We start from the raw sequence: 24,931 nt of genomic DNA, 5'->3' as shown, positions 1-24,931 counted from the left end.
AATACTTACATACAGTCATAAGTGGACCTGGTGCCCTGCTGTACTCAATGAATTGAATAATTCACATGCAGAGTTTAAGTAATAAAGGAGAATGCAGTAATCGAGTAAAATGCAGAGTTTAAGTAGTAAATCAGAACAGACCTGTAAATCAAATAGTTGCACGCACACACACCCTCTCCCCTGAGTCAAGGAGTGAACCACTGAACGGAACTGATAATTCAAATGCGCGGTGAGCGGTAAATGAAAATAAGAAGCAGAACGGACCTGCAAATCAAATAGTTGCATACAGTACAAGCAGACCCTGCAAATCAAATACTCAGACACACTTCAATTCAAATATTTACAATCATACACACAGTAGTAAGTGAGCCTGGTGCCCTGCTGCAGTCTGTCCATTAAAATCACCATTAAACTCTTATCCAATTTTGGGTGAACCTAGCCATTAAAAGTCTAAATGGCCTAATACTTTAGAAAAGTAAAATTGATCCATATGTTGAGAACTTATAGAGCCCTTAAAAGATGAAACCAATGCAGTAACGTATGTAAAAAGATCAAAAACTCATGCTAAGTGAACTCACTCAAGGCTGTCTGTTTATAATAGTAATATCAAAGCAACAGATCATAATGAAAGATAGCTGATTGGTTAAAATCTACTACAACAATTAAGTATTGGATAAAAACTCACAATAGAGAATAAAATGCCATAATTAAAAACTTAGCTTATGACGCGTAGAAGTAGAACCAAAATATCAAACAGCTTACACATAAGCTCCTAAGCTGAAAGTTGATCTAAGCAACTAATTACTGCAAGCCATATAACAACAAAAAATATATTCACAAACTGTAACTTACACGGCTACATTTATAATTGTAAAAATTGTACCCAATCACAGCTTAAAATACATAAATCTGACCAATCACACACTGCTAAAACAATTGGTTGGTAATCATAGCTCTAGAATACTGCAAAACGTTAAACACTTAAAAGCATATCCGGGCATAATAAACCTATCATGACAGTATAGTAAATAATGAAACCTTTGTAACATGAAAACTTAACCACCAGTCCAGAAGCCATCATATTTGTAGACTGTATGTACTAAACCATGAATGCAGCCCTTCAATAAAGTCACACGACATCTGCATAGGGGCCATTAAGCCTGAATACCCATAGACAGAGCAAATCCCTCCAAAAGTAAAGCACTAAAACAGTTCTGTCACCGGATTTAAGGCAGAATTGACTAATCAATTTCTGACATCTAAAAATACCGAAATGCATACAAATTCAATGCTCAAAACAACTGATAACAACTGCCATGATCAGGCAATATGTTAGCATTGCTAAACAACTGGAAGCACAACAAGGGTAAATACAGCTGGCAACAATAAATATGCTTTAAAGGCAAGTGAAAGCAACCAAATATCAATGTCAGCACTAATACAGAAAAATAAAACCTGACAACACTATACATAAAACTAGATGACACCCATAGTCTAAGCTGCTCTGCACTTACCTTTAGGATAGCTGCTGCACCTGACATCCAAGACAAACATTGCTGCTACCCAAACATAAACACAAGCCAGTGATTCAGCAGTCACACCCCTCGAGCCGAATTCCGACAGGCTGTTCATGATGCTGACATCATCGAGTACGTGATGACATCTGTGGAAATTGCCAATGAAAATTTTTTTAAAAAGGCCAGAAAATAATTGAGAATAAAGGGGGCCAATCGGAAATTTTCATTAATTAAAAAAGCTACCCCAGCTACCACCTCTTCTAAAGAACTTGTACTGAAATCAGTACAGTGCGTACGCCTCCCAACGTCCCTCTAATGAGTGATGAGTAGAGGGGAACAATGACCTCTTTTTTCCTGGATGAGAAACCTTTTGTGATGAGGTTTGTAACATAGAAGTATTTCCTGACTACTGTGGCGATGTGATTATCAAAGGAGAGACTACTGTCCACCTGTGTCCCAAAGTCTCTTATCACACTTTTGGTGTTATGTAGACTACCGCCTATGTGGTAGTTCATGGGTACAGAGTTTTTACCAAAAGGAATGACAATGCACTTTTTGGCATTGAGCTTGAGGCCATGGCTTTGCCACCAGGCATCTGTCTCAGTGAGGCCCTTTTGTAGGATGTCCACATCATCAGGAGTTTTGATTATGGCTTCTAGTTTGCAGTCATCTGCGAACTTTGTTAGCCAAAGACCTTGTGTGTTAGCCTGTACTTCAGAAATTCCCATTGTTACCAGTGATAAGGATTGAGACCCCTTGATTATTGGGCCAGTGCAGGGGTGTCACAACCCTGAAGACTCCTGTTTCTCCCCAAGATGCAATTTGATGCATTCTGTAAAAAGATTCCCTGAAGCCTCATTGTACTGCTGAACTTCATATAAGGTGGTGATTTTATAATACCTCTTTAATGATGCCTGCATTTTACTGCACGGCACAGTGGTGCAGTGTTGCAGTGGTAACGCTGTCACCTCACAGCAAGAGGTTCTCCGAAAGAGAGAAAACAAGGATGCTTAATACAGTGTTCAACCACTTTCACAGTTTGGCTTTGAGATGAGGCTTTTGGTAAATGAGGTTTTATTATTTCTGAGAATTTCATAAAAACTGTAACCTGAGCTACTTTCACTGCATAAAGCCGTAAAGGTTTTTGCTGTCAGTAGCTCACTGCAATAATAAAACTGTAACAGCTGTTTACTTCAATACTGTTAGAACTAAGACTATCCAGCAACTACATTGTCCCATTTTTTTCCATTTTTGCCAGTTTTTATACAAGCTTTCATTCCATTTACCACAGCTCTCACAAAAAATGAAACATTTCCCCACAGAACAGGCTGCGAGAGCTTTGCCCATAGGAATGTGTTTTCATTTTGCCCAGAAACAAGACAATAGGCTTTGTGCACACTATCAATCTTTTACCTGTATGCAAACTCACTCTTCTACTGTGTTTAGACCTTACTACTTTCCAAGCCTCTTAGAGGCACAGCTATCTCAAGTTTCAGTGGCAAAAATATTTTTCTTCATCACATCCACACTAGAACAAATATGGAATTTTGCCGGGGAATAAAACATCACATCAGTTAAAAAAAAATCTTTTAGCAGCATAAATAGGTTTGGCCACTGGGAATACAGTACAGGGATGGGACAACATTCTCTGACCTGGAGACCCATATTTCAGCACCAGAATTTAGGGCTGACCCAGCCTAGAGAAGTCATGCTTACAAAACCATGGCAGTCTACCTCTGCAGAGTGACTCTGTCCCCCCTTTACCCGCACAAAATGTGTAATATATTGAAGCAACAAAAAGAGAATAACACATTAATACTGTGAATGACTGATGTTGGCAATGTTAGGCGTGGAAAACAAAAATGTGTGATAACAGTATGTAAAACTAAAATTCACAGTAAGCCTTACTAACATTTTAAGACTAGGAAAAAACAAAACATAAAAACAAAATTACTGAAGCAGATAATTCTCCTGGTTTGAAAATCAAGCCAAACATTCTTGAGCTGATGCTAAGCAGCTCACTTTGCTTAGAAAGAGCATTTTATTTATTATTACTTGTATTTTACAGCATATTTACTGCTGATGAGCTGTGCAATAGCAGGTGCAATTATAAACTGCACCTAGCTTGACCTGATAAAGCCTTTTTGTGTTGTAAAATTGTCCATGTCAAAAGGGCAGCTTGTCAAGACACAGCATGCATTGTTCACAGCTGCATCATTCCTCTGTGCCCCTTTCTTCAGGATCTATGGAACTTGGCTTCTTCCACCATGTGAACCACTGTCCCATGTCAACTTCCTGTACTACCAAGGCCAAGCAGACAGGGGGAGGAAAGGGGAAGGTGAAGGTGAAGGGAAGTACATCATCTGTTTTTTCATGCCTTCCACTTCATATCTACTCGAAGTTCAGCACCAACAGTTTTGTTTCTTTAGTCCCATTCCTGCTTCCATGGCACAGACCAGTTTTGTATTTGATGCTCTGATCCTCTACACAACTCCTCCACTTCCCCCAGTTTCGAACATCACAAGATTACGGAGAAACTCGCCTGTTTTCAGGTCCCATAATTTAACAGTTCCATCATCTGAACTAGTTATCACAAAGTTCTTGTTGAACTGTAAACAGGTCACAGCACTCTGATGTTTGTTGGGGCCTTGTAAGGTCTGTAAACACTGTCCTGTCTTGATATCCCAGATTTTCACTGTGGAATCTGCATTTCCAGAAACAAGATTATTGTCCTTGAGCTCCATTCCACTTGTCTGTGACTGGTGCCCTGTTAATGTGTGAATGCAGTTCCCAGTTTCCCCGTCCCAGACATGGATTGAAGTATCTAGTGATCCACTTACTACACAGATGTCATCAAACTGTAGTAAGTAGACTCTGTTGGTATGTCCCTGCAGCATGTGTAGACAAGTTTCTGTCTCTGTATCCCATACTTTTACCATAAAATCATAAGCTCCGCTTACTACTCTTCATCCATCTGAGCACACTGGACTGAAAACATGTAAAGACTGGCCAGTCTCTATATCCCAGACTCTAAGAGTTGCATCCCGAGATCCACTTACAACTCCATTTTCATGGAGATGCATGCAGCGGACCGTGGAGGTATGTCCATAAAGTGTGTGGATACATTCACCTGTCTCAGCATTCCAAACATTTAATGTGCGGTCTGTAGACACACTAATTATTATGTTTTCCCTCATCTGGGATGACCAGACTCCACCCGTATGTCCGCCTAATGTTCTCAAGCACTTGCCTGAAAGTGCTGACCATGCTTTAATTGTATTATCATCAGAACCACTTACGATACGACTACCACAAAACTGCAGGCATGTGATGACATGATCATCATGGCCCTTTACCACCTTGGAAAACTTCAGATCTCCCCTTCACCAGTTGAGGTCAATTCTGTGTTGTCCAAGCACTTTTATTTATTTATTTAATATTTGTTGACCGGGAAAGCCCGACTAGGACAGAGTCTATTTTCAGCGGAGGCCTGGGCAGATTGTGGGAGGAAACCCACATGAACGCAAGGAGAACATGCAAACTCTACACAGAAGGTACTTCAAGAATTGAACCAGAGAACCTCATGCTGTGAGGAGACAATGTTAACCGCTGCACCACTGCGCTGCCCAAGCCACTTTTCCAAGGGCTGTGTGTGAAACCTGACTTAATCACCTTTCTTCATTTTATATGTAAAGGTTCATCAATCCCTTCTTTACACTTGTCCCTCCACAGAAGGTTGTCTTCAGCTAAGATTCTCCAGTAGCGGCATGTTTGTGCTGCTTGCAGCAGGTCCTTGGGTTCCAGGAATGACAACACGTACAATGCCAGCTCTTTTAGGAGAAGGGAGATAAAATCTCCTTGGAACTGAGGTTTGATCACTTGTATCATATGTTTGACTTGCATGGGTTCACAGCAGTCAAAAAGTTCATCTAATGCAAGAAGCTTCTCTAGCCCACTCCAGCTCTGAAATATTTTGAGCCACTCTTGGAGTCCTGAAGGGGGTTGGATTGATGGGATGCAGTGCCTCTGCACCATACAGCAAGAGGTTCTCCAGTTCAATTCTCAGTTGGAGTGCCTTCTGTGTGGAGTCTGCATGTCCTCCCTGCATTCTTGTTGGTTTCCTCGGGGTGCTCCGGTTTCCTCCCACATTCAAAGACACGCGTCTGGAGTGTTTCTCCCCAGGCCTCCACTGAAAATTGGCTACGTTCCAAGTCAGACTTTCCCAGTTGACAAATGTTAAATAAAAAAACAAATAAATAACTGAGCACCACATCCTCTCTAGGCTGTGTTGATTGTCAATATAACTACAAAAGTCAGATATTATCTTGTCTCAGCACATGCAAAGAATAAATATTAGTTTTTTGCCTATCCCGCTAGGTAAAAGAGGAAGAAATAGCTATCATGGTAGACAAATGTTTAATTAAATAATATCAAAATAATGACTGACATTTACAAACTTGTCATATATAACCTGAGGGTGACCCAAGTCTTTGTCTTGTTTATATATGTGTATAAAATGGATTTGCTCACAAGGCTGTACACATCAATGTAGGTGTAGGACACTTGTGCATCTGCTATACAGGGTGACCCATGGATCCTGGGGTACTGGAAATCTAGATGTTGTTAAAAATGTGTGCACCAGGTAGTCCCTTCCAACCATCAATTTTCACTCATGCTTATATATATTGTCATATTTATATATTTTTCTCTATATGTCAGTAATAGCATATGTTAAGTATGAGGACTGATATATTCTTTAATTTGACATTTAGGATATCAGTGGTAAAAAAATAAATAAATAAAATAAAAACTCAAATATAGTACAGGCTCCCTCGAGTTCAGCATAGCTGTCAGGACAGTACTCATCAATGCATACTATGCCACCATTTAAGACATGCTATAGGTTTCATAGGTTCATAGGTAGGTACTAGGCTATCTGCCCAAAGGCATTTATAAGCCTAGCCAGAATGTGTTGGCTTTCGCCATCCCCTTAGATTAGTTTCCTGTGCCTCTGTCCAGCAGAGCCAATGAAATGATCCCCGGGGTAAACTTTCTGTTTCCCATCCACTCATCAAGGTTTCTCTTGAAGAGTGTTAGTGAGGAGCTCTGCCTAATGTAGATTGGAATCTTGTTCCAAAGTATGGGAAGTCTCTGGGACAGGAATCTATCCCTCCAGAGCATGTGGCTTGAGGGGATAATGTTTTTTTTAGGTTGAGCATGTCCATCAATTCTGGGTTGGACATGGCCTTGTATGTCAGGCAGAGATCACCTCTGAGTAGGTGGTATGCAACTGAGTACAGCTGGAGTTTCTTTAGTCAAGCTGCATAGGGCATCTGTATGAGGCCAGTGATCCTCTTGGTGAGGTACTTCTGTGGTCCTTCCAGCTGTTGCAGGTGTCTTGTAAGGTAAATCCCAAATGGGGTGTTGTACTCTATGATGGGACAGATGGCCATATCTTCATTTTTGCCAATGTACAATAACCACTGTATATCTGGTGTGAAGTCCACTTGAGTTGGTGGTGGTAGATGTCTCTTGGATTAATAGCCTCAGGGTCTGGATCTGAAAATTTAAATTGGAATACAACCATACAAACCTGTGTTATCCTGACATAATGATAGTATAATTATGACATACTGATAGGACTGATTACTTTGCATTGGTCATTCTCCTCAACATTTTAGAACATCTGCATGACACCCTGTCAAACCCAAGAATTCAGAAACATCGCATCATAATCATGACCAAGTCTACACTGCTTACTATGTGTGCACAACGAGACACAAGGCTCATTGCCAATGCATGCAGCCAGGCAAGTATGCATGATGAACAGCTCATGATCTGGTCCTCAGACGGGACCCATGGGAATATCATAAAGGACCAGTTGCAGTGGGTACAAAGAGCTGTGGTAAACATCTGCTGAACATAAGACTCAAAGGTAGTTGGCAGAAAATCATGCAACAGTTAGTAATGCTTATGTGCTGATCTATGTGTGTAACTCAAGGATGCATACATGCAGAGAAGATTCTTTTGGAAGGTAGTAATGGATGTATGCCTAAAGTAAGAGAGTGGAGGAGGTTGTACAGCCAGAGAAACAAAAATATTTTGTACACAAGACTGCAAAGGTAAGTGGAGACACAATCAGGGAAATAAAAGACAATGGAGCAAGGGGTGTGAAACACACACAGATGTCACTCTCAAGTCCCTGAAATTAATAAAAAAAAAAAGATAAAAAAATAGACAACAAAGATGAGGTACAGACAGGTAAGGTGAGGTAAAAAACAGTAACGAGATTTAGCAACCAAACAGGTCATGACAGCAGAGTCTGATTAGTGTACCTGTACTATAATACAGCTGAGATGAAAAAATAATGCTGAGAGGATTTCAAACCCTCAATTCTTTTTTCTGATATTCTACAAATCACTTAATTTACAGGCTGAAACATGGGAGCATATTGCAGGTGACTGCTATACATTTGCAGAATGGAAGCATAAAAGTCACAACGGAAGCATATATCACTAAGGGGCTTTGAACCCTCAGCTAGTTTCACTGACACTTTAGAACCATGGAAGCAGTCATACTGCAGATGTCAGTGAAAAACATACAACCTTGAGGATATTTGAGCTATAGACTCTCTTCAGTTCATCTTTATAAATCATTTAATTTACAAGCTGACCCACAAGAACAGTCAGACTAACAGCATAAGCTTCATCCTACTTCACGTTTGCATACTACATCATAACCACGTTTAGCTGATTTGTGAGAGCAGTGGAAGTTGAGGCAAACATTCTTAGTAGCTGATAGTGATTGGATGTAATTGGTGCTTTGAAATAAGCAGTAACATTAATCATTGGTTGTACATTGGCATCAATGATACTCTTCGTGACCTACCACTCACAGCATGATCACAACCAAATAAGTAATTTAAAGGCCCTATGTGGGCATGTCTGTGGTGTGTTTATCTATTTTTGACCAGATTAAAGATTGGAAATGGGAGTATAGGAAAGAGATGAAAAGGGGAAGCAAACAAAGTAGAAAAAAGGTAAGTAAATAAAGAATGAGCAGGATAAAGATGGGGAAAGAAGGAAGTACTTTTTGTGGGACAGGTGCTCATTTAATATTTATGAATATAAATCTAAGCTATGGAAGAAAGTAAAAGAAGTAACATGAAAGAAAGAAGGTTGAGTTAAGTAGCAGAAGAAGACAGACATGACTGAGAGGGTGGGGAATCACAATGGTGAAGAAGACATCAGACAAACAGAGGAAAGACAATGGTGAATGAACAGGAGTGGGCATGGACAGAAAAGGGAGGGGAACATCAGATTTGGGAATATGATGGTGAGTTTGCATTTGTAGCTTCTGCCAGCTAACATCCATTGAGAGATTATTTAGCAAATATAAACTGTAATTGAAGTACTATATTAACCAAAACCCAAAGAAGATGTAAAAGGCAGGCAAATCTTAATTAGTACAGGCTAGCATCTCGACTTCAACAACTCTTCATGGATAAACAGAAATACAACCATTTATATATTACCCCTAATAAATGTCAGTTTTTTGTCAGAAATTATCTACCCCCATGGATACCATCATGGATAATGGCTCCAAATGGTGGAGCAAGTGCTGGACAGGGTCTTGACTCAACATGTTGCCCAAGAAAGTTCTCCATGTGGCCCGTTTGGGCATCCAAGCTCCTGTCTATAATATCCACCGTAATATCTGCCAGCTATTTATGGGTGACAAGGGCATCACCTTCACTTGCACTCCTACTAGTGAGTACAATTGTACCAGCATCCTTAAGCAGGTGATTTGTGTGTGCTAGAAGGTGTGGAATCAACTGTGATAGGCTGGGGCTCAGATGTGCTGGATGCTTCTGGTTGTTGTTGCAGTGGCGGTGGTGTTGCTGCCACCTCTGAAGGCCATACAGGCCTTGTCAGTGAGACAGGTGCAGTTCATTGTGCTGCTGCCTTTGACAGCTATTTAAACATATTCTGCTTTTGTATTTATTAATTATATTTGGGAAAGAAGAATATCAAGGTGGGAATTCTTAGAATGCCATCTATTAGCTATTTTAGCAATTAAAGCTGGGGGGTTTAAGGTTCTTCTCTGTTAGTCTACTGCTTCCTGTAATCATGGGACAGAGATTGATTCTTTGTACTTCAATTTCCTGAATTTCCCTGCTGTGTGACTGAGCAAGTTAATTAACTACACAACTCTCCTGTAGTGAGACACATCTGTCCAGTGAGCTTATCCATTTGACAAATGTACGTGTTAAAAACAATAAAGATTAGTTTGCTTGTTTATTAATTTCTGGTATTTGGTAACCAGGAATATCCATGAATGAATTCCCATTTTAGTAGAATATTAAGGATAAAAGGTGTAAAAAAGAGCGACAATACAATTGTTACAGAATAAGGGTTCAACCGCAAGTAAATAGGAATAAAATATGACTAGAAAAATAAACGAAAAATACTGGTAGTATTGTCACATAACACCATTATATTCAAAACAGGATAACCAAAAATATTGGTACTATTGTCATATAACAGCATTATATTCAAAACAGGATAACCAAAAATATTGGTACTATTGTCATATAACAGCATTATATTCGAAACAGAATAACCATTAAAATGAAATACAAAAGACAGAAATGAATCTTGACTGTGGCAAACCAGGATAGCATTTCTACAGAATGGATAATAGAAGAATAATAGCCAGTTTGGGAACCAAAATAAATAGTGAATCAAACTGACAGAAATAAGCCTTGTGTTGATGCCATAATTATATGCCCCTTAGAGCATGGCTGTTTTTTAACTTATGAATTGAAGCAATTATTTTTGGTTAATACAGCAGAAGATGTGATCGATGGGAGAACTCTAACCATTAAGAGCTGCACACGAACAGGAAATAAGGTGTTCTTCCATAATTGTTAGTGACATGTCTGTAGCTTGTGTTACAAAGATTGAGATGGTTTAGTAAAGATATGGGCAGATTATGAAAAAGATGATAGTAAAAGGGAGTTTAAGTTAAGAATTCTAGCTTTATAAGTAAAGATCTTCACTTTTTATAGTCTACCAAGTTTTTGATTCACATGTCATTTATGCAGCAATTGAGCTTACAAGTCCAGCTTTGCCACTTCATTAATTTAATTTTCACATTGTTGTGATTATTATCATTAATTTTATTAATACTTGTTAATAAAATGTGCCATGAATGAAAGAAAAGAGGAACTTATTAACACCTTTAGACCTATACATAGAGATCATGTCATAGTCACCAGTCTCCTTTTATACAGCTCTTATAAGACCGATTATAGAGCGCTGTACTCTCTCCTGTAACCACCTCATATACCATTGGGTACAGCTGAAGAAGGTAGAAAGATTCCTCACAAAAAGAATCAAAAGCTTCAATAACTGTCTTAGAGTTAGACACGACAGCAATTCCCTGGCCTCTGAAAAATATCTTCTTAGAAGAGACCCATGACTGACATACGGAACATTAACATTTTTTAAACCTTTTATTTTAAATCCCACCCTCATGAATTGAACACAAGAGTACAGCAATAAAATTTCACATCAGTTGAGTCACTTTGATGGTGTAGAGGAATAAAGCCATTACTACAGCCCAGGTCGTCATTTTGACTAGCGACTGGGGCATCTGACAGTGTGCTGGGAGGATGGGGATGCACTTCTAATTGATTATCGAAAATCAGAAGGCTGCAGGTTTTATTCCAACCCCAATGATTGGATTAGTTTTCAATTACTGACAATACAATGCAGCATTACATGGTGCTGCACTCTAGAGTGTGCCATCATTCGGATAGGATAGGATATTAAACTAAAGATCTGACTGCCTTAGCTGGCGGAAGCTCAGGTGGATGTAAAAGATCAAATGGTGTTTATCAAAAAGAGAGTACATGGAATTTCTGTCTATCATTGCCAAATATCCCTTAGGCCATAAAAATATCACCGCAGATCTCCCTGCAAAGAGACCACCATCATAATGGGATGAACCTGCTCAAAAAAAGATAAATAAGCCGAAAGACACAAACAAAAGTAGAAATAAATAGATGAGTTAAATTCCCTTCACAACATAACAGTAACAAATAAAACCAAAGGGAAAGTAGTAAAGCTTAAGAGGATTTGTTTTGCCAGGGATATTACAATAAACAAATGAGAAGCAGAACATTAAAAACTCTGAAAGTGTGTTTTACTGAAGAGTGATTACTAGTGAAGCCTTTTGTTTCTTCACATGTGCTCAGAGAGAATGAAACCGGAAGGAAGTTTTATATTGCCTCCCTCACTTATATTTTGAAATATTAACTACCACCTTCTGCTATATTAGACTGTAGCACTAAGTCAAATCAAAGTTAGGTTTGTGAATTATCAAATTGTTATGGCCCAGATTCAGAATAAATATTGCTGTTAGTGCTGTTTGGGCAACAAACAATTCTGATGCATGATAAAGCTATGATGAAAGTCGTGGTGATGCAATGGTTAGCGTTGTTGCCTCACAGCAAGAGGTTCTCTCATTTGATTCTTGGCTGGAGTGTGTGGAGTCTGCATGTCCTCCCCGTGGTCGAGTAATGTTAAAGACATGCAGGTAGGTGCGTGCATGAATGGTTGTGCCTTCTTTGAAGGCTGGGCATCGGGCTGGCAACTCGGCACCATAAAAATCCACTGCTAATCATTAGTGGACCGGAGTTCTGCTGTGACTACCCCTAACCTGGAAAAGCCAAAAGATAACGCTATGATGAAACATATATCACTAGTGGCTCATTATCGTGTCTTTGAATCAAATGTGGTCCTGATAAATATAATTATTCTAGTGTTTCGTGTACTAACCCATACAACACAGTTACATAGGCACAACACACACACACACACACACACACACACACACACACACACACACACACACACACACACACACACACACACACACACACACACACAGATCCAGACCCATTATATATAATGTATACACACATGCACACACGCCCACCAACACACACACACACACACACACACACACACACACACACACACACACACACACACACACACACACACACACACACAAACAACTTTACTATATTAAATTTCTGGAAAGGTTACAGACTCAATCCTGCTATAGCAGTGAATGGGTATAGGCCATCAAAAGAAAGTGTACACTTTTTTAATTTTTTTTTTACTTCGATGCTCAAATATCAGAGTAGACATATGAGAGGACTGTCGCTCTACATGCTGCTGACTTTGTATGAGTGTAATAGCATACTGGTCTCTGAATCACTCAAGCATAATGCACTGCAAAAACTTGCCCAGGGCAGGTCAGCATGATATGTTCTCCTTTTCTGAATTCCAAGGTATGTATTTTTATTACCTTGAACTCAGGTGACCATTATTGTTCATGTAAAATATCACTCCTTGTTTTTCAGATATACTTTGCTAAGTCTAAGAATTATGTACAACAACTGAAGTTCTGCATGGACGGCAGGCGCAAAGGCTCAAAACAGCCAAATAGCACACAAAAAAACAGCCATCACCGACTGGAATGGAAACTTTTATACATAAAAACCACAGTCAACAGACCAGTTTTGGCCCAAAAGCCTTTTTAAATGTATAACATTAACTGCAGTCTCTTTTTTGTAAAGTCTAAGAATCACACCATAAATATGTGAGGGAATACATCTCCTTACTTTTCAGTGATTTAATCACATATATGTCTATCTACATAATATATATATATATATATATATATATATATACACACATATATATGTGTGTGTGTGTGTGTGTGTCTATGTATATCTCTCTCTTTGCATATATATATTTATATATATATATATATATATGAAGGTCATATGATGGCTGAAATATGCTGGTTTTATTTATAAAAAGGATATTTTAATAAATTAATATGATTCATTTCTATTTAATCATGGCTGGCAGTTAAAAAATTCCTAACACTGCATGTGTAACAGACCATTTTAATGTGGAACTTTGAGGAATATATATATATATATATATATATATATATATATATATCTATATATGTATGTATGTATATGTATATACATATATGCATACAGAGAGATATAGATATAGATACAGATATAGATATAGATAGGCAGAAAAGACTAATGAAGTACATTGTAGTACAAACATATCTACTTATCTTATTGTATCAAGCCTTGTTGGATCTATCCAAAAGATAGCCATGTTAGATCTATGCATAGCTCTCAAGTGTATCTCATTACGAGGAACGCACCTCATTTGGGGTCTTAAAAAGTGCATGTTCCTCAAAGTTCCACATTAAAAGGGTCTGTTGCACATGCAGTGTTAGGAATTTTTTAACTGCTAACCATGATTAAATAGAAATGAATCATATTAATTTATTAAAATATTTTTTTTATAAGTAAAACTAGCATATTTTAGCCATTATATGACCTTCCTAGTTGAAGTCGTTAGTAAGCCATTAGTAAGTGTTCCTCATTTTACCCATTTGTCACACGTTATGAGGGCTAGTGTTCCTCATTTTGGAGAAAGGAGGTTGAGAGCTATGGCTATGTAATCTGCCAAGTGCAACCATGAGTAATTCCCAGCTTTGAATACAAGAAATTAAAGGCACATACTCCCAAAAAAGCATAGGCAATCAAAACACAGTAGCACTAATTTGCCAAACATCTAGATCTGTATTTCAAAGGGCTTAATCTCCTGAATCTACCATGTGGGGTACTGTATTAATATATTCCCTTTTTTTATAGCCTAACACTGAGGTTACGCCATTTGTGGGAAAGGATGCTAATCTGCTTTACATTGCTGTATACTCTACTGTCCTCAAAATAGTTTACCCTTTGATATATGATATCATTGGGTGGGATGTGAGGAATGCAGTCATGCATGCACTATACTATCTTACTTTTGATATTTTGTACTGTGATTCCCACTTTTAGAGACAGAAAGACAAATTTTAGAAAGTCTCGAGGTTTTACTCGAAAAGATAGTTGTAGGCATTCGGGAAAAGCCATTTTGCCAGAGAGGAACAAAGTCTACATACTTGTTTTCCTGGGAACATTTTAAATTAAATACAAAAAAAAAATGTGTGCAGGTAAAATTATTCCTTACTTAATTTTGGAAAAGAAAATTGTCTGAAAATTAGTCAGAAAGGATTCCAGCAAATTCAAATAAATAATACCACTTATGATAACTGCAACATGAACATAAATTCCAAAGGGCAGACACTACTTTCTAATTTTAGCAAAAAGTTAACAGATTTAGATATGTATAATCTAGATACTTTTATGAGCACCATAACAGTTTCATGTTTTATAAAGAGTTAGGCAATTAAGAAAATATAACAAATTCTTACATTAAATTTACCACAGCATCATCACAACATATCTGTTGTGATGATATTTTTTTTGTTGATATTCATATAGCCAATGCTATATAAATATTAACATACTTTGATAAACTGCAATGAAAACAAGGGCACCATCTGTGATTACGTCACCTAATTTTGAGCAGAATGCATGATAAATACTTTATCAGCTGTACACTGAATGAAAACAGAGTGAGCTCAGACACTGAACCTTGCTGCTTTTGTAATGTGTGTGTAAGTCTCTGAGGTACTGTAAGGACAGCATGACTGAGATGAATGCTTGTCTCTGGAGATTGATATCTTCCACATAATACTTCCAATGAAAGGCATGTTTTAACATGACCCTAATTTAAACTAGGGAGCACTGGATAAGCAGTGTATAATTTACACAAACACTCTTTTTGTTTGTGTGACTATAATAGATATTTGTATTACTGTATTTTATTAGCATTTGAAGTATTTGTATTTAACATTTGTTTACCAGGAAAGTCTGACTTGGAACAAAGCCAATTTTCAGTGGAGGCCCGGGGAGAAAGGCTCCAGATGCATATCTTTGCAATGTGGGAGGAAACCCACACGAATGCAGGAAGGACATGCAGACTCCACACAGAATGCAACCAAGCCGAGAACTGAACCAGAGAACCTCTTGCTGTGAGGTGACAACGCTACCAATGCATCACTGCACCATCCAGTAGTTTGAAAACCTACTTTTCTCTAACATTTCTTGTGTGTGCTGTTGTGACAACATTGCTGGATGCCAACAGAATGTTCATCTTGTGCGTGCATGCGTGTGTGTGTGTGTGTGTGTGTGTGTGTGTGTGTGTGTGTGTGTGTGTGTGTGTGTGTGTGTGTGTGTGTCTGTGTGTGATACACTAACTGCCTTATGTCACTTGATAAAAGGCACTGTAAATACTACACATGTGCATGCAGACACACACGCACACACACACACACACACACACACACACACACACACACACACACACATATATATTTATACACACAGACACACACACACACACACACACACATATATATATATATATATATATATATATATATATATATATATTAGATCAACTGTCATTTTTATCCCTGGATATCCAGGATATGAAATCCTGTAAACTGTAAATTTTAAGAAAGGGGTTCTTATGTGGACTCAAGGCTCAAAACTGGAAGTAGCTATATCCAGGAACAAGCAGAGATGGATACGTTGTCTATTGTTTTCACAGAATCTGTTATATGAATCTGGCAATTAAGTGGAAAGTGCTGGAGTGTGGCCTGACTCTGGGATACCTATCAAGTGTCACAATTTTGAAGAACAGAAACTGCACCATGGAAATAGGTGGGATAGAATATGAAGGACAGATAGCTGATACTACATACTATGATATAAAAATCCTACACGGAAATTAATTTATATTACTGTACCAGGAGTTCAGAAATCTTAGACAGAGTTGTAACTCACTCAGCAACAATTTCTCTGTCTCCATCCATCTAAAATCTTAAAAAACAGTACTACCAACTAGTTGTTGACATAATATCACACAGACTGGCTAAGTGACTGCTGAGCCAAAGTAATTTCTGCATTCTGTTAGAAAGCTAGCAGTCTATACTAAGGAAACAATATGTTTCCATATGGTGTGACAGAAAATGATGGAGACAGAGAGAGATTACTTGCCTTACTGGTAATCATTTAATATGGATGATGGAAGAAACAGATACATCTTCCAATGTATTGTTACCTAACTGTATTGTAGTGTATGGAGCATGCTGATTGTGCTCCAATATTTGGAAAGAGACAAACCAGTTAAGCACCAGAACGGCACATGAGCTAAACCTAGCAAATATTAACCACTCCCCATGAAAGTTGTAAGGTCAGGCCCAATGCTGACTGTACTGACTAGCAAATGACAATAGCAGAATAAAAAACGTTGTTTCTGCCTGCTGTAATTTCCAATAACATATCCCTAAGTTCCTGTTATAACTTAGATATTTACTGAAGGATACAAACTCTGAAACTCTGATACATGTTGTTATTTAGTGGCTTCAGTCCTCAGTAGTTTATCCAAAAACCATAGCTTTTAAAGCAAAAATATGAAGCAACAATCTGGATATTCTGCAAAAATATGGACAGCAGAGAGGAGTAAAAGGTAAGTGTAAACATGAGGTATAGCGCCACACGGGTTTACGTCACTTCATCTAAAGCTCATTTACATGACATTCATTTCACAGAGACCAAATCGGCTAAACTTCACTTCACCTAAAGTTCACTTCACCTAAAACTCATTTCACTGACAATTAGTACTGGCAGTCTGAGAGCACTGTAAGGTAAGTAAAATGTATATGTCCTTTTCCCCACTGTAGTGTGACCCTGTAATTAGTATAAATAGTTAGGGGGATGGGGGGAGTCAGTACTATTTTAGGTTATATATCAATATGATTCTCTTTTATAACCTAATGCTTTACTTCTTTATAATATTTGCATTTTCCATCTTGGGTTATTTTTAAAAACATCGCAACTTATTTATTTTATTTATTTATATTTGTTTACTGGGGTAGTGTACTGATCAATATTGAGCAATTTCAGGCTCAGCCTGGATGAAATGCAAAACATTTCACAAACAAAAAATACAGAAATGTAAGCAACATCAGAGCAGTTCAGACTAATTACATAGGAAAAAAAACTGTATATACATTCAAGTGAACAAGTACAGTACAATGTATAATAAAGCAGAGTGTAATGTGCAAAGCATACATTAGTTTCTAAAGTGGATCAGTCTTCACTGAATCTTGAAAGAGGAAAGCAGATAGGTTAGGTGATATGTCATGTGCTGAAGCAGGAACATTGGACTTGGATGAAGAAGTGCTTTTTGAGTTGCATACTGAATTCAGAATAAGTGCTGCTTTCCTTAATGTTGATAGGTAAAACTTGCCAAAGAGTAGGTGCCTGAGAGGAGAAGTCATATGCAGTGCTGTGGAGTTTGGTTATAGAGGTAGTGAGAGTTGGTGTGGCTTGTGAGCAATGTCTTAGGCTGTATAAGTAGGATGATAATGGGTGAAGTTGTAGTAGTTCGTAAAGTTGTAATCCTAAAAGCAGGTTAGATGATTGTTTTATGGGTAGCCATTTGGCTTCTTCTAGGGTGATACAGTGATCTCACAGAGAGGTGAGTTTGTAATGAATTGGTAAATGCTGTTACAGATTTTCTATACTGTGGCAATGTTTTTTCTTGAATACAATATCATAACTAATTTATACCACATTTTCTTGTTGACACATTAGACAGTGAAGCAGTGGCACAGCAGCCGTGGTTCCTGTCTGACAGTGCTTGGTTCTCCCATCTGCTTCCCATTTTAGGTTTCTTCTGTCTGCACATATAACTTTTGTCCACATTGGCTGTTTATTGATTGTGTTGGTGTTCTCCCAAATCAAGAAAAATATGTGTAAGTAAATTGCCAGTCCTCTAAATTGCCAATAGGTATTCATGCAGTATTAATGCAAATGTATGTGTGCCTAGGAATGCACTGTTCTCCAATTCAGGATGGTTTTCTTTATCTTGTCTGAGTGCCAAGGCAAGCTTCACCTCCTCTACAGCCTTGAAGTGGATTAGGTTCATAGGTTCATAGGTTCATACTAGGCTATCTGCCCTAGGGCATTTATAAGCCTAGCCAGAGTGTGTATGGCTTTCGCCACCCATTTTAAATTAATTTTGCTATGCCCTTTTCGAAAGTTAGTATACTGTGCCTCTGTCTAACAGTGACACAGAAGTGATACCAGGGTACACCGATCTCCCATCCACTCATCAAGATTCCTCTTGAAGAGAGTCAATGAGGGACTCTGCCTAACCTGGACTGGGAATTTATTCCAGAGTGAAGGGAGTCTCTGGGTTATGAATCTGTCCCTCCAGCATGTCCTATTTATTTCAGTGCTGAGGTTTAAGTCCCTCGAGTGCGTAGCTCAATGGGATTTGGATTTTCTGAGGTGCAGCATGTCCATTAATTCTGGGTTGGACATGGCTTTATACGTCAGGCACAGATCGCCTCTGAGCAGGTGGTATGCCACTGAGTAGAGCTGGAGTTTCTTTAACCGGGCAGCATAAGGCATCTGTTTGAGCCCCTTGATCCTCTTGGTGAGGTACTTTTGGTGTCTTTCCAGTTGCTGCAGGTGTCTGGTAAGGTTCATCCCAAAAGGGGCATTGTACTCAATTATGGGCCTGATGAGGGATGAGTAAAGAGGCACGATGACCTACCCTGATCTAGATGTGAATCCCTTCATGATTAGGTGGGCTATATAAAATGTTTTTCTAACCACTTTGGTTGTCAAATGAGAGATTGCTTTCAACTTGGGTCCCCAGGTCCCTAATTACTTCTTCTGTACTTAATGGATTACCACCTATGTGGTAATTTGTGGGCACTTTGTTTTTGCCAAAGGGAATGACTATACACTTTTTGGCGTTTAGCTTGAGGCCATGGCTCTGGCACCAGTTGTCTGTTTCTATGAGGACCTTTTGGAGGATGCTTGTGTCGGCTGGAGAGTCTATTATGGCACCCAGTTTGCAGCCATCTGCAAACTTTGTCTCCTTCCATGTTGGCCTGTACCTCTGAGAAATATATACCGAACAAGAGAGGTCCCAGGACTGAGCCTTGTGGGATGCCACTTGTAACTGGTTTGGTGTCTGACATGGCTCCAGCTATGCTAACCATGTGGGTTCTGTCCTTGAGCCAGTTTGCAACCCATCTAGTGACATAGGGGTCTATATTTAAGCTGGTGAGCTTATCTATAATGCCAGTGGGGTATAGTTCCAGGTAGGCTGTGTGGACCACCTTCCCCTTGTCAATGGCCTTGGTGACTTTTTCAAAGAAATCGACCAGGTTTAAGAGGCAGGATCTGCCCTTAACAAAGCCGAACTGGGTAGGATCCAGTGTCTGTAGGTCCCCAATATCTTTATTTATAAGGTCCATGATGATCCTTTCCATAGCTTTGCAGACCGAGCTAGTGAGACTTATGGGGGGATAGTTTCCAGGATCCGTTGAGGCACCACCTTTGTGGAGAGTGACTACTGTTGCTGTATGCCACTCTTTGGGTACATATCCTGTAGTAAGGCTGAGACTGAACAGTAGTTTTAGGGTTGGGTTTAGCTCAACAAATGAATGAAAAAATGACCTGTTAGAGCCTACACAAATTTGTTCTTACTTGAAAAGAATTACCTCTCTCTCTCTCTCTCTCTCTCTGATGTAAGACCTTGTAAATGTACCTTTGAACAATAATTGCAGAATGCTCATTAGAAAACACAAATGTGTAACTGCCCCAATTATATCTTTGTCTAGGGAAATTATCTGTTTTTTAGTAATGGGAGGATGATTTTGATCTGCTCAAGGCTTCTCTGCAAAGTGACATATCTTCAGAGTTCACTTGTTTCCCCTTCTCTGTATAAGCAGTGGAAAATGCACAAATATTTTAGGGTTTTAGAAGTGCACATCATGTTAATGGTTTATTTTGCTTCTGATCCATTTATCATATCTATTGTTAGACTTAAAAGCCAGCTTTAAATTGAGTTTTGAGAGAAGATGGGCTTCACTATTTTGGGCTGTAGAAGCATTAGTTTACTTCATGTGTGCTTTTGACATGTTATCCTTCAATGTTTTGGGTTGAATCCAAGGAAAGAGCTTACTTTTTAATACTGCCTGCACCCCCATTATAGTTTAGCAATTTTTTCCCCAAATCGATCACTTCAATGTAAGCTACTAGTTGTAGTTAAGGAAATTTATTAATTTGTATTTATTTATTTATCTATCTAATTTATATACTTCATTGACCAGGTTAGTCCCATTAGGCCAGCAGCTTCTTTCTGGGGAAAATCACTGCTTAGATATTTTTAATTAAGATGTCGGCTTACTATCGAAACCTTGATATGTAGTTGTCATCAGTAAAACCTATGTATCAAGTTATTTTATATCACAAGCACTTACAGATGTCCAGAATGCAAAAACAGACTAAGCTGGTAAATAAAATAAGAGTAATTGGGTTGGAACATTCGTACAATGTGGTCCAGACTTACTGAAACAGCTAAAAGCATTGTAGTCTGAATACATTTAGAATTTGCATTCAAGTGTGTCTTGTGCAGAAAACAGATTAAAAGTCAAATTTTCTAAATAGACCTCAAAGCCATCAAAATTCTTCATATCAATAACCGAGGTACAAAAACATCTGTAAGATTCAAGCTTTAAGCATTGTTGACACAGTAATAAATGATATCATGCTGTTTTACAAATCTTATAGGATTTTATTTCAAATGTATATAGGGCAATAAATACTAATTTCCATGATACTGACATTCAGTCTTATTTATTTTTTTTAAAACATCCCGTCTATATCGTTTGAGTATTCGAAGTTGTGAAATATTCCATTGCGATTACAATAGATAATGATAATAGTAATTAGTAAACCATGTGCAACTGGACATGAGGGTTTAACCTATAATTTACAAACTTTTTATTTAAATCCTATCAAACGTTTTGTTTGTCATTTGCCTTTGTCCAGAAGAGAGGGATTGCAGGTGTATATCTAGACTAGTACTTTTATACATATTGATCGCTCAAACCCAAATACTTATTTTCCAATAGAATTGCTTAATCTGGACTTGAATATGTTTATATAAAGTTTAGCATACAGATTACAATGTTTTTACCTTCTGTGTTATCTCTTTACCAGTCTATTTTTAAATATTAAACAAATTTCATATCTGACAATCTTACTGGACACTCCCTTCTAAATGAAAGACTTTCATCAGGAATCCATTTTTCTGTTAGTCATAGACACTTTAAGTTGCTCATTTATACTCACTGCATTATAAAAGTTTCTGAATGATTTGATAACTTGATATATATTCCTTATTCTACATTTTTAACTGAAGTATATTTAAATGGCATCTTTTCATAGTCAAATCCAATCAAAATTTATTAGGAAAGGTTGCCTTTGTCCTCTACTTTATTAATTTATATATTGAATCTTTATCTTTTCATCCTTTTAAACCTTTTCTACACATTTTCATATATTTTATGGTATACCCTTTCCATTTACAACTTTTCCCGATGATGCTTATATTTATTTCTAATACCCCTCAAATGATCTTGCAAAAAATGCATCCATTATAAACCCTGTTTCTACCTAAGTGAGCTATTCCTATAATATTAACAAGACAAGTCTATTGTCTTTGTTAACTTTTACCCGATCAGTCCATTTGATCTATTTAAGAATAAACTATCTGGCTGACTGAAATACTTAGTAATACATTTTCAACATTTTCTTAACAATAACACTAATAGTATTTAAAATATGTGCTTTAATTCAACATGAATTAGCAGGGTTGAAAACCTTAACATCTTCTATGATTTCTAAGATTGCAACAATTAAAATTAATTGTTTCCTGGTATTATTTTAGACAATCGCTCTTGCCACCAATTGCCAAAAAAATATTTTTGTCCATACTTATTAAAATTTCAAACTTTATCCAGTTCCTATAGTTACTGAAGATATCATACAGAAAATTAACTGTTCCTAGATCCTGAGTTGATTTGAAACTTCCAAATTTTAATTAGTATATTTTTTTATTATTTCAAAATCTTCAAAACTTTTTTTAATTTTCTTAATCCTAACAATATTAACCATAAATAGTTTCCAACATGTAGAAAACATGGAAAAGGATATACTACTAATGTAGTAGAATAACCTTACTTTACCTGTCATGGCTATAACTTTATTAAATAAACTTCAAGCACATATAGTTTGGGTTCAATTAAGTAAATCTTTTCAAAGCTTGCTTCATGAAATCAACATGAACTATACTTTCATTTTACCGAACAAATATCCACCAATCTTAATATTTTAAAATGGAGTATCTTCAATGTTTTTGGTAGCATTTTTTGTCAGCAAATTTATTTTAGAATCTGAAATTTCTGAGTTTTATCTCTTCCAAAAAGGTTATGTTGCTAATGATAGCATTGTCTGGATATATCTAAAACTCTGTTTACTTCTTTGCAGTTTGAAAATGTTTACTATAATATGTGAATGATAAATTGCTATTGTCCAAACCAGTTGCTTTTACATATAAGTTTATATTGAATTAACACTGTAAAAGAAAACTATTTTACTCATCTTATTGGGATAGTAAGGATTATTCACTGTAGGATAGTTAGACTAATGAAAGAAATATTCAGCTTTCCATCTTATTTAATAAGCTTTATGCATAATGTATTATTTACTCTAATAATTATTTGACTCCTACCATAATGTTTAGGGGGATTATTTACCCCTTCCAGCTTGTTTAATATACAATAATGCAAGTGCAGACATTAAGTATACATTTTAGCACTGACTACCAGTGAAGAAACTATGGTTTTGTACTTATTAGACATTTTTCCACTTTATTAGAGTAACCTGATTTGTCCAGCCAGCAGTCAATCTTAAATTATGGATTGAACTTTACAAGTAAAGATAATGCATTACTGTTTATAGCACTGTCTTTTGTAGAAAAGTTCTGTATAACAAGTCATGGAATTAATCTACAAGAGCTTTCCTCACTATTTTTTCTTCCTATATAAGTGAGTATTTAAATAAGGACAAGCTGTTTCTTAAACTGAAGAAACAAATCACTGACTGGAAAGCATCATGGAAAGCTTTTCATCGTATAATCATGGCTGTATCCTAATTTGGAGCCGGAGCTTTATCTTAGATTCAATTATTGCACCTGAAAAACCTGTTGCTTTCTGTTTTAAATGCACTGCAAATTGTTATTTTGGTACCTTTATTCTCAGTTAACTTGTTAATGTTTTCTGTGTACACTTTTGATATATGATAAATTAATTGCTTGTTCTTCTTCTTTTTTGTTTTTAGCTTTTGTTCCTTGCTGAAGGCATTCAATAAAATGAAGTTTGAAGATAATAAATAACAGATGCCTTTAGTGATCTGATCTGGATTTACCAAATTCCTTGAACGTAGTTATCTTGTATCATTCATTTAGCAAAAGTTTACAGTCTGGTTACTATTTAGGCAGACTGCACAGTCTGCCATCTAACTAAACAGCAACATATAATGAAATATGATGATTTTAACTAATGTCATTTTGGCTAGATTCACTGTAAGTAACATTGCTTGTGTGTTTTCTTTTTCTTTTTTTTTTTTTGTCAAATTAATGAATGCATTTACTTCTAGAATCAGTGTTAAAACCTTTCACTTGTATAATGTTGGTTAGCATATTTCTGTTTGGAAAGATTAACCTACCCACCAGACACTGGGATATGTTTGTTTCCAGTACTAACTGTTGTAGTTTGCTTCTATCCATGTCACTTATGCCATACTCAGATTTTCTAAACAAAATAACTGTCATTTTACTAGCATTCCAGTACACTAAATAGCTTGGTAAAACAATTCACATGGAAACTGAATTTGGAAATTGCTCAGTAATTTTATGTCATATCACAGCACAGCATTTCTGTCTTGTCAGTCCACTAATCAAGTATTGCCCAAACACTCCAAAAATAGGAAGCTAGTTTGGGTGGGAGGAAAGGGTTAAATGGGAAAGTAGGAGGATTGGTAGGAAATGAGCTAAGTGTAGGGAGGAGCTTAATGGGTTTTATGTGAGTGTAACTGGTTAAGGACTCACATTTTGGTAAACTTGCAAAGACAAGTTCTACTTTCGAGATGACCTGTAGGCATTCTGAAAGCAGGTAGGCCATGGGTAATAGTGCATGGTGGTATTCGGTGAGTTGATTTTTTTATTATCATTATTATTATTATTATTATTATTATTATTATTATTATTATTATTATTATTATTATTATTATTATTATTATTATTATTATTATTATCATTATTATTATTATTATTATCATTATTATTATTATTATTATTATTATTATTATTATTATTATTACCATTATTATTATTATTATCATTATTATTATTATTATTATTATTATTATTATTATGATACTACATGTGTATTAGGTGATTGGGGCTGCTGTTCACTTG

At 37.0% G+C, this 24,931-nt stretch overlaps 1 protein-coding gene and 1 pseudogene across 1 annotated transcript in view; one reads left to right on the top strand and one right to left on the bottom strand.

Annotated features, from left to right (window-relative positions):
- The window catches only part of LOC122808746 (kelch-like protein 33), a 146,952-nt gene extending 122,356 nt beyond the window's left edge, over positions 1-24,596 (top strand). Inside the window, exon 7 of the mRNA XM_044079762.1 lies at positions 23,794-24,596. The gene's annotated coding sequence lies outside the window, so the exon portion shown is untranslated. The remainder of the gene's footprint in view (positions 1-23,793) is intronic.
- LOC122808218 lies at positions 3,909-5,552 on the bottom strand (annotated as a pseudogene).
- Positions 24,597-24,931: the final 335 nt, after the last annotated feature.

The sequence above is a fragment of the Protopterus annectens genome, chromosome 8.part0 (assembly GCF_019279795.1).
Source record: "Protopterus annectens isolate FY-2018-M chromosome 8.part0, PAN1.0, whole genome shotgun sequence".
Classification (NCBI taxonomy): Eukaryota; Metazoa; Chordata; order Ceratodontiformes; family Protopteridae; genus Protopterus; species Protopterus annectens.
The sequence above is the reverse complement of the archived record's forward strand: the minus strand, read 5'-3'. Positions and strand labels throughout refer to the sequence as shown.